We start from the raw sequence: 10,587 nt of genomic DNA on the forward strand, positions 1-10,587 counted from the left end.
CCCAGGAATTTCGTTTGACAAATTGCCAAAATGAATAGCTTTGTTAGTCTTCAACATTCATGCTAATCAACATTAACTTTAATTAGTGTACCCCCTACTGAAGGAGCTCGGTCAAACATCCAAACCAGATAACATTTCAAAACACCACGAAGAACACCTTATATAACTAGTCAGCTAAGATATTATGTCAAGTGATACATCATAGCGTTGAGCAGAGATTCTACTTGACACATATGAGGTGTGAGAGCGCTCAACATCTGCTACAATAACATCTGAAATGTGATCAGGATATGACTCATTTGAAACATATTTCCCAAACTCAGTAGAAGTGAATGGATTGTGAGGATAAATAACATTTGATATGGGGCTATCAAAACTGTAATTATATTTCAACCCACTGAGAATTTGTGCTTCATATTGACTAATGGTTTTGCTAGAAACAAATGAGTTGTGAAAACACGCAACATTCGTTATGATATCGTTGGAATTCAATTTTTTTCAAACTAATCAAGGGCTTCATTAGAAATTAATGAATTGTTAAGACAGTCAGCATCTGATATGACGCCACTAAAAATCTGACCAGAAATTAATCTATTTGGAACATTTGTCTCACAATAATGTCAAGGTTCAGCCAACGTGACTGGATAATCGGAATGAGACACATCTGGTAAAAGTGTAGAATTGTGGTCTACTTCTTTACGTTTGAGCACTGCCCAGGGTCTATCTCATTAAAGACTTTGTTGACCTCTTCCCCAACCACAGAACTGTTCCTTATTGCAGCAGGAAATGTTTCAGTTATCTCGCCAAATATATCCATAATTTTCGAGTGCGATCCCGGATTTCAGTGTATAAGTATTTCTTCGGTGGACCCATTAACACTAAACGGGATCCAATGTGCGCATCTACATTAAATTGAAACTCTGATTTTACTTCTGCGACTGAAATTGATATGTTCTTACACTAGCAGTCGCACTGTTTGTTGTAATAGCGACTTGATAGAAAAAGCAGAACTGTATTTATAACTGAGTAAATAGGATTCGGGATAAGTTGAACTGACAACTGAGTTATAACTGGAACCAGACAGTTATTTCGGAAAATGAATTTTTTCAATCGATCCTGTCGGTGGTTGTTATGGCTTTCCTTCTTTTAAATTCTCATCACCAACTGTTACGTCTGGTCGTCACTAATTGTTATGTCGAAATGGCTTATTACTTATGTTTGTAAAGTGAGGAACCACTGCAGATTGGACTCTTCATTTATTCTTTATTGGACTTTTAATTCTCCTCTGCATTTGCTTGCACGCGCAAACTGGTTTTTATGCCTTAATTCAGCTGGTGTGATCGTAGCATATTGATTTGTGCTGTTCGATGACAAACAGTATTTAGCAGTTCGTGTTGCCCTTGAAATTCAAACACCATTGATGTTTATTTAATTATGGTTATCAGGGCTATCAATATACGAAGCTTGAGGGAGTTATCTCGGGGCTAATCTACTACACTCTCTCAGAAGTGGTAGTTGGACGGTGCTAACTAAAAGGTAAACATCCACCACGTGCTTCCCGAGTAGTTCCAATGTCACACTTCAATGGGGAGGAATACATAAATATTGCTTTGCACAATGCAGAGGACGTCTCTCCACAGTACCTCTCTGTAACTGATAAAATATATCATGTCTTCGGGTTCCCTATCTGAAATTCAGGTGGCTTAATTCTTGAAATGTTCAAAACAGCCTCCAGTACTTATTTAGACGCCCTCTGAGGTAATTTTCTGAGCCATGGTCTCTCACTCTGAACAGGCTATCGCTTTCTTGAAATGTTTTCCGATAACAACTGGTAAAACACTATCCATAATCCCGATAGACTTTAAATGTGACTACTCTGAAATATGTGAGGTTTTAAGAATGTTAACCACATACGGTATTTTCGAAAGTGAACACAGTCAAATACCATTGCAGCCGAGAAAATCTTGCTCTTTAGAAAACCCAGGAGTAAATTGATACGGTGCCAATAAATTCTACAATTTCCGGGAATCAAAATCTGAAACGTACACTAACAATAAAATTTCACCTACCTCTTAGCATGCTTCTCCATACCCTGAAACATACCAGTCACGAATAATTGAAACCACTGAAATGAATCTGTAAAGAGTCCGTATTGAACGTCGAAGGTCTTGTCGAGAGTTTGGACTTCTCTGTCCAACTATTTTCCTCCCCAATCTGAATAAAAACCTACTACAATCATCATTGTGGCTCCTTCCAAACATAAAACGAAGAGTAACTAGTGGCTCTAAAGAGTCACCAAAGAAATAATTTTGAAGTTATAAAACAAGGACCAAGTATCAGTACGGGCAATCTCTCAACAAGGTACTTCCTCAATAAAATCGATTCGAACCAACCAGGCTGATTGTTCTGAATTGACAGCTTATGCGATTCATATGGCTGGGGGAATATGACTGTTGTGCGTTACATTGCTGACGATTTTCTTCACTCGAATGAATTATTCATATTATTCACTACTGAACTATACATAGAATGCTTTTATAAAACTTCTTACAAACTTTTCCGCGGTTAGCATTAGTCTGTTTTACAATCCTGTACTGGTACTAGATGTAATCATACTTTCTTAATCTTTTCCAAGGGGCCACAATGTTTACTTAATTTCTGTTTAGTTACTGTGTTGAATCACTGTGTGTTGCTTCTTGATCACTATTTTCAATACTAGCTAACGTTCCCACCCTTCATACTGATAAGTGTAACATGACCAAGAACTTCCCTTGACTACCCAGCCGCAGGTACTAAATTACAGTCAACTGAGATTTCTGTGAATAGACGTTTGAATTTTAGAGTTACTATGAGGAGACGATTGGTGCGCCTACAAATGCATATAACCAGTTCATAATTATTTGGGACGTGATAACAAAACTGTGCACTGTTTGGGAAACAAAGAATTCAGAAGTTGTGCCACATCTGCATATCTTGCCGAGTTTCAAAAGTAAACTACCTTAATCAAACAGGCCCGAAATATACAGTCTCCATCGGTCTCTTGACTCTGGTTATGAGTATCTGAAATACACCAACGATCGTTTGAAGGTACCAATGTTAAGGGTGGACCCGATAGTTTCAAACGAGTAAGTGCTTGAACCATTGATAATTTTTGTCTGTACAGAATCTCGGCTTTTTGACACTTATCCTTTCGTTACTGTTGATCCTTCCTCGTTGCCCCCCATTCTCCATTTCACGCGCCTACTATAATTGAAACAAAGAAGTATATGACCATAAAATTCACTGTCGTAAGAATAATGTTTTGTACCAGTGCCTCTAACTTGACTCTTGTATCATTAAATTGAAGTACAAAAGTAACACACTGAATAGAACAATTTAACTAAGGCTAGGATAGATAAGCAGGAAGTATGGCCTAAATTACTAACAGACAAGATGACAGGACGACGGATTTAAACTATTCGTGCCTGGGCAGTGATAGCTTAACTCAAAACGACCTCTGTCTTTTAAGTTCCAAATATTTTAAGACTACAAAATTACTCGAAAAGGTCAACTTCTAGTTTCTTTACTGGTTTGCGTTCTTATTCTTATTGTCAAGTTAACCAATCAAATAAATTCCAGTATGAGAACTGGGAGTTATTTCTACATTGTTAAGTATAAGCCTGATATGATACGTAATGGAGACCCCATCAACACCAGCTACATTTCCTGGTATATACCTTGCGTCTTTTCTTCACGTAGTTCATAGAACTTGATACATCCGATCAATGCTCTGTTGTGAAGCGAACTCTATTAATACAACTTTATCTCTTTGAAAACTCGTGGTAACTCTCTTTTTGCTGGTACCTGTTTTGTAACGATTTAAGAATAATCAAAGGTGTATAAATTGAAGCATGGGATTGTTGCTGTAGTTTAAGATAAGCCTGAAATGAAAACACTAGTCTAACTCAAAAGAATACCTAGTTTTGATTAGACCCGTAGATATGAATTTTTTCCAATAATTTTTAAAACATCGGAGAAGACGTTTCCTCAAGTAAAAGTACCTAAACCATACGAATGACAATGATGAAGAACGTGATAAAATAGCATCAGATCACATAGTATTTAAGATAACATCAGGGGGGAAATCGATATAGTTCTGCGATTATCGGACTTATTTATTTTGTTGGTCTAGTAATCCCTGTCTATTATGGTAGGATGAACTTGGCGTGCTTGACTGGCTTACTCAATCTGACGTCAAAGTTACACATTAGGATTTTTCTTGGCCTGCTGTAAACTGGCGGCCAGTCTATCCCACTTCGTTGTTCTTTTTCAGAACATGCAGAATGTTGTCGGTGAAATCATATTTAGGATAAAGATAAAAAAGTACAATGTATGATCGTTGAAACATGAGAAGAGTAATTGCGTTTGTTTTTTGGTCATTACTGCGCCTTGTTGGCTTTTACTATCCCACCAAAAATTGAAAATTGTGATAATTCTTCTATAGGGGCGACGCATTCAGCTTGAAAAATCATTTGACTAGGTGTCAGTATTATTCCATTGACCATATGGTCTCTATGATAAACATAGATGAAACAACTGGCAGGACGCATTATGAATCAGATGGAAATCTTTTAGTACACCATCGAGAGTATACTTCTGGGCATATGAAATCTTCGAAGAACAAAGATTAAAGCCCCCCTTTGCAATCAAAAACAGTTTTTTTGTGTTTACTGAGATCTAGTTGTTAGCAGTCCGTTAACAGTGCTGACTAAAGTGTAAAGAATTCATATTCTTTCCACATTTTACCATCCTTGTGTTCCGTATTTCAACTTTTACTTTCAAGTTGTTCTTTCACGTCAGATCGCCTGTTAGTTTTCTTTAAGCCTCTGCTTCTCTATAACTTCTGACCAAAGATTCCTTCATTTTGATTATGTCGTTTGCAACCCAACACCTTGTAGAACGCGTGGAATGTCGTTAGGCCCAAGCCAAGCCATTCAGCAGTCGGGTCACTGAATATGGTCTACTGATCCTCATAAAAGTCAAGAATAATCAGTGAGCATCAATCAATTACACGTCATAATCAGGCACATCTTATAGTGGTCTCACTCCTTTGTTTTACGTATTCTTAATAATGCATTTCAGTCATAAGATCATGTTTTAGCTATAAAGTCATTAAAGTGACCAGAGTACCTGGACACGACGAAAGAGCGATCCATGATAGGCATTAACTGCGATTAGATTTCAATGTAAGCTGAGAGGTCAAGACACTTCTATTCAACTTTATTACGCCCAAAATCACCGACGCAGATCACCTAGGTTGATGGCTTAGTAAGGATGAAAAACCATTTCGTTAAGAGCCTAATAGACGGAGACAACACTAAATTCTTGAGACTGATATAATTGATTTTGTACAGACTACTAACATCTCGTTCTATCACTCTTACATTCTCCCTTTTCCAAACTGCGACAGCGTTTTCCCACTCCTGTTGTTGCTGATTGTTGTTTGTTCCTCTTAGGGTCGTCGACTGACCTTTATTAGCTTTTCTCTCCCCCAGACTTTACTCGTCATGCTCTCTCTGTTCCCCTAGTACATAAAGTACCTTCTAATCAGACGCGAACTGCTACAGGTAAGAAACCACCAACTGTTTTTGTTAGACAGTTGTCTGGCATATAAAATGCTGCCAAACACCAGCCACAGTTTGCTGAAACAGGAAGAACAACTGGACTGGAAAATGTACGACAACTTTCTAAAATACAGCAACAGATAACTATCCTCAGATATTGAACAAAGCAGATGCATAATATGTCATCGACGGTTGGGTATTCTGAAAGTTTATAGCATCCAACTGATGAAAATCACCACATATCTGTATTGCACTACTTCGGCGCTGAATTTAATTCAGTATTTTTCAGTCGGGTTGGAGATGTGGAAGATGAAAGAAGGGATTCTGGATGGCCTAAGCAAGTTCAGCAGTGCTGATAGGCAATGAAACTTGACAGAGGTCAGTTAATGATCGAGTTTGTAACCGTGATTCAGTTCAAAGAACCCTCGATCATAATTTTACACTATAATCAACATTTTGTATGTCGTTTTAATCTGTACTGCTTAAAACTAATTTTAGCATTGGTGAGCTTGTCTTTGTTACTAGACTAATGGTCCTAGTACACTGCGATTGACCGGCCATAATTTTACCGTCTAATTTAAACGATTTTACGTCATAGACATATAATTGTCTACACTGACTGGCCATATAAAAATAACCAAGGATAATATTTGCAAGAACCTTCGACAAACTCATTTAGGGTTACTGATGGAATGATATATTTAGTGTAAAAAGGAGAAAGTTATAACGACTACGCCTGCGTGGCCAAGCCAAAATGTTTGCGCGCCGGCCTTGATCATTTTTCGTTAAATATTCAACGTTCGACATTCTGTCGTCTAGCGAAGGGGCAGTCTAGCTCGGTGGGTATTTTGCAGTCAAGGCTCAGTATTATCCGATTATTATCAATATAAGTGTTATTATTATTGTTCCCGAACAGCTTCTCGGGTACGTGAATGATGCGAAGAAACCATTTACGGTTTCTTGAGACAGTTTCATTAATGTTTGCACAATATTCTTCACATTTAAACAGATGGCGTAGTATTTAAAAGAATATCGAATCGACATCGGAGGAAAAAGGAAAGAATAAAAACTGAGATGTATAAGTAACTTGATAAGTATGGCTGTAAAACAGAACAAGAACAAGTGGTAACGTATGCGTCACAAAACGGGCTAAAAAATCGCAAATGCGTTAGGATTTGATGGAAGAATAAAAGATTATGCAGTAATAGTTTGGAATGATGATATAAAAGTTTTAGTTATATTCCAGTAATAATCGTCAAATATTAATTTGTAAAGGCCATATACATGGAAAGTTAAAATGAATCTGAAAAGTCGATTTATTTGAGCTCAGTACAATATATCGTGTTTTTAATCACAAAAATCTGGTGGGTAAGGAATAAGATTATGTAGAATTGTAGGGAGGAGAAAAACGGAAATAAATCTTGATATGTCAGGATATCATCCTTGATAATAGTAATCGGTATAAACATAAGCAGACTTCAAATATTGACATGAAAAAATTATATAGACAAACAAAATTTCAAAGGATCTATGTGGCTTTAGTGTCAATCAAATAGATACCAGACCTTGGTTGTATGAATCGCTGGTAGTGAAACTGCTATTTAATAAGTGACACAAACAGCCTTGGAAGAAAAAGTCATCATCTAATAGTCACCTCTCATATGCTTTGAGGCTGGTTTAAATTATTCGAACGTGTAATAAGATATGGCACTGCTGAGTGAATTTCGTCCGACAATTTTGTGGTGCTAAACGATCTTTTCTAGTCTCTACGGCTGTTATATATTTGTCGCTTTTTGAGGCAGCTTTCCTCACAATGATTAAGAAGGGATCACTTTTTAATCTAGGTTTTCACAGTATTACAATATATATATATATATATAATGCCAACATATGACCATGAAAATCTGGAGTTGCGCCCAAAACAATGAGGTGAAATGCACTACCGTAGAATAGTATATGTATTTTTAACGTACATAGAATTAACTCACAGCTCATCCCTTTCTTCAAATATCTTCTTCACTGACCCATGTGTATTCGTGACAAAAGTTCCTCCAGTAAAATGCGTTTATTCATATAATCCTCTATGTCTTTTAACATGAGAATGACTGATGGAGACATATCACATTTTTATACAAACGTACCGGTGTGATATCAGTCATTTGCGGTACATTTAGAAGTCCTGGTCGATGCTGCTTCACTCTAAGCTGTGTTCTCGTAACTCCATGGTTATGCCAAGTTCATTATTGTTTTTGTGCGAATATCTCATTAGTTGTGCAAGATTTGTAACGCTGGCATATTATTTTTATCATTCGACCTATTCGTCCCATGATTTCTAGCGTTTGGAACAGATACAAATTCACTTCGCTATCACAAGTTACTTAATAGATTAGTTTAAAATCTTTACACTATCAATCGAAGTTTGCATTCTTGATCCTTTCGGGGCCGCTTAGCATTCTGTTTCTAAAAACTACCATGGTATTTCTTCCGAGGTAGTCCCTGTAAAAACGATCCCTCCTTGTCTGGCTAATTTCTATTTTTGGGAGTAAATATTGTAATTTATAATACTCTAGTCTTCTTATTGCGGTTGTAAATAAAGATGATATAAGGTTTGGGGTTTTTAGGAGATAGATCGTCTGTACCATGTTCATCGTCTTGTTGATCTTAGTTAGTACGGCGAAATAAAGTTTGGAAAGTAGTTTTTAAGAGGTGTGTGCTGTCTGCAAAAGCTGGTTTTTGCCAGGAGTTACTAGCAGGTAATCGAGCTTTGACGGTGACGGCAATTATTAGAAAACCGTAGTTCTGCTCAGATTATCAGCCAATTTTGTTCTTCAGACATTCCTTAGAAATTATGGGTCGAAATTCCAGAGACACTTGACATCTTTTGATCTCATCTAGATAAATGAGAGCAGTTTCCTGAAGCCTGAGGTGCAATAGTTATTTTTTGCAAGATTCCAGCTCTACAAAATCTTTGGACAGTTTCTGAAACCTTCTCCCCACATTTCTAATGAGACTTCGAAAACGGATAGATTTTTCCTCCTAAACTTAGGAGTACAGGTTGTTTACATCGGCGTATCTAAACTAATCCTGATGAGAGTTTTCATTCTCCGTTATAAATGCGTGGAGAAACAAAGTGGGAAAGGTGATTGCTATTCACCATCTTTAATTCATTCTTCCAATCTTTCGACAACCAGTGTGCTTGGTTTCACTCTGCGAGCAATTCATTCGAACAAAATAGAGTGCCATATAAGGACTGCCCCATTCATGCAAGTTATGCTGAAACAAAAGGCTTTACGACTGTGGATGATAACCTATTTAAAAGGTGAACTATTGACAACAAGTACAAGTCAAGTGACACGTGACACATCGGATTTTTTTTACATTTATTATACCTATCTGAGCATTAGCATCTTATTTGAAGCATTTTAACGGTAACGCCTTGTATCACAGTCTAAATTTCTCATATAGAGTGAGAGTAATTCTTACCTGCCAAGTGCTTGAGATTACTAAAAGGGGAAAATTACTACATTAAATCATTTATTATCATTAGATTATGCAGTTATTTAGAATAATGTTGTCTGTGGACCCAGTATTCTATGTCTAATAATCCTAATGATGCTTTGAAGGTACACACACAAACTAATCTTTAAGCCGCTGTTCACACAGTTTATAGCATGGTAAGTCAGAAATAACATATTTCATTTTCAGACAAGTGTGGTGTGGCACAGCGATGAAACTGGGTTACTTATTGCTGATACCATGGAATTCGAAACGTGAAATTAAAACCTCGCTTAAGACAATTCTTTAACTTGCTTTTTCTATTCATCAGACGGACGTAATTTACTGTGGTTTTCATAGATCTAAGTAAAGCCTTTGATAAGGTCTCCCATTCTGGTCTTAAATTAAAACTGGAAAGTTTTGGAATTTATTATGCAGTCATAGACTGGATAAGTGACTTTCTCCATGATAGGAGATAAAAGGTAGGAGTAAATAGAGCTCTCTCATCGTGGGAGCCAATGAAAAGTGGAGTCCCCCAAGGCACAATCCTCGGTCCTCTTCTCTTTTTACTTTACGTAACTGAATTATCAACCGTAATCAAATCATCCGTCCTACTCTTCGCCGATGACATAAAGATTTGGAGACCCATATACAGCATGTCAGACAGAATAGTATTACAGGATGATCTCAACTCATTAGTGGCATGGATGGACGGGTGCTCACTAGAAGTGAATCCTAACAAGAGTGTGGTGATGCAACCAAATAACTACGATGATTCGTATTACTACACAATATGTGGATTTGTGTTACTCAAAGTTAAAATCTATGAAGATTTAGGAGTCATACTAAGCAATGATCTCCAAACAACCAGCCACTGTAAGGCTATAGGGTATTATGGTCTATTCGTAGATCTTTCCGGTATTTGGATGAAGAGATGTTTAGATTATTATACCCAACTTTCGTACGACCATATTTGGAATATGGGATTCAAGCAGCGAGTCCTTGTTTCAAATATGAGGCGGACATGCTGGAACGAGTCCAACGCCGAGGGACTAAAATGGTAAAAGGTCTATCTGGCCTATCTTATGAGGATAGACTGAAACACCAACTTATTTCCGTTATCTTACCGTAGAATAAGGGGTGGTCTGATATTGGCATATTGTATCCTGAACGATGACCTTAGTAATAACATGTCCTATCTTTTCTTTCCATCTAGGACTGATAATTTGAGAGGACAATAAAAAAAGTCCAAAAACCGAGATCAAATCGTCTACGTCTGGAGTTTCGTTTCTCGCACCGAGTAGTGAATTACTGGGATCCTCTACCAGAACACGTAATATCAGCACCTTCTGTTGATATATTCAAAACGATATTGGACCTCCACAGTGTAACAAACTGTAAGGATTAAAATAGGTCGATAGACATCCTATCCTTATTACTGATGGCTGAAGACTGATATTGAAGATAGTAGGACGACACAAAGGCGGCT

Source organism: Schistosoma mansoni, chromosome 1 (genome assembly GCF_000237925.1).
Source record: "Schistosoma mansoni strain Puerto Rico chromosome 1, complete genome".
NCBI classification, from domain to species: domain Eukaryota; kingdom Metazoa; phylum Platyhelminthes; class Trematoda; order Strigeidida; family Schistosomatidae; genus Schistosoma; species Schistosoma mansoni.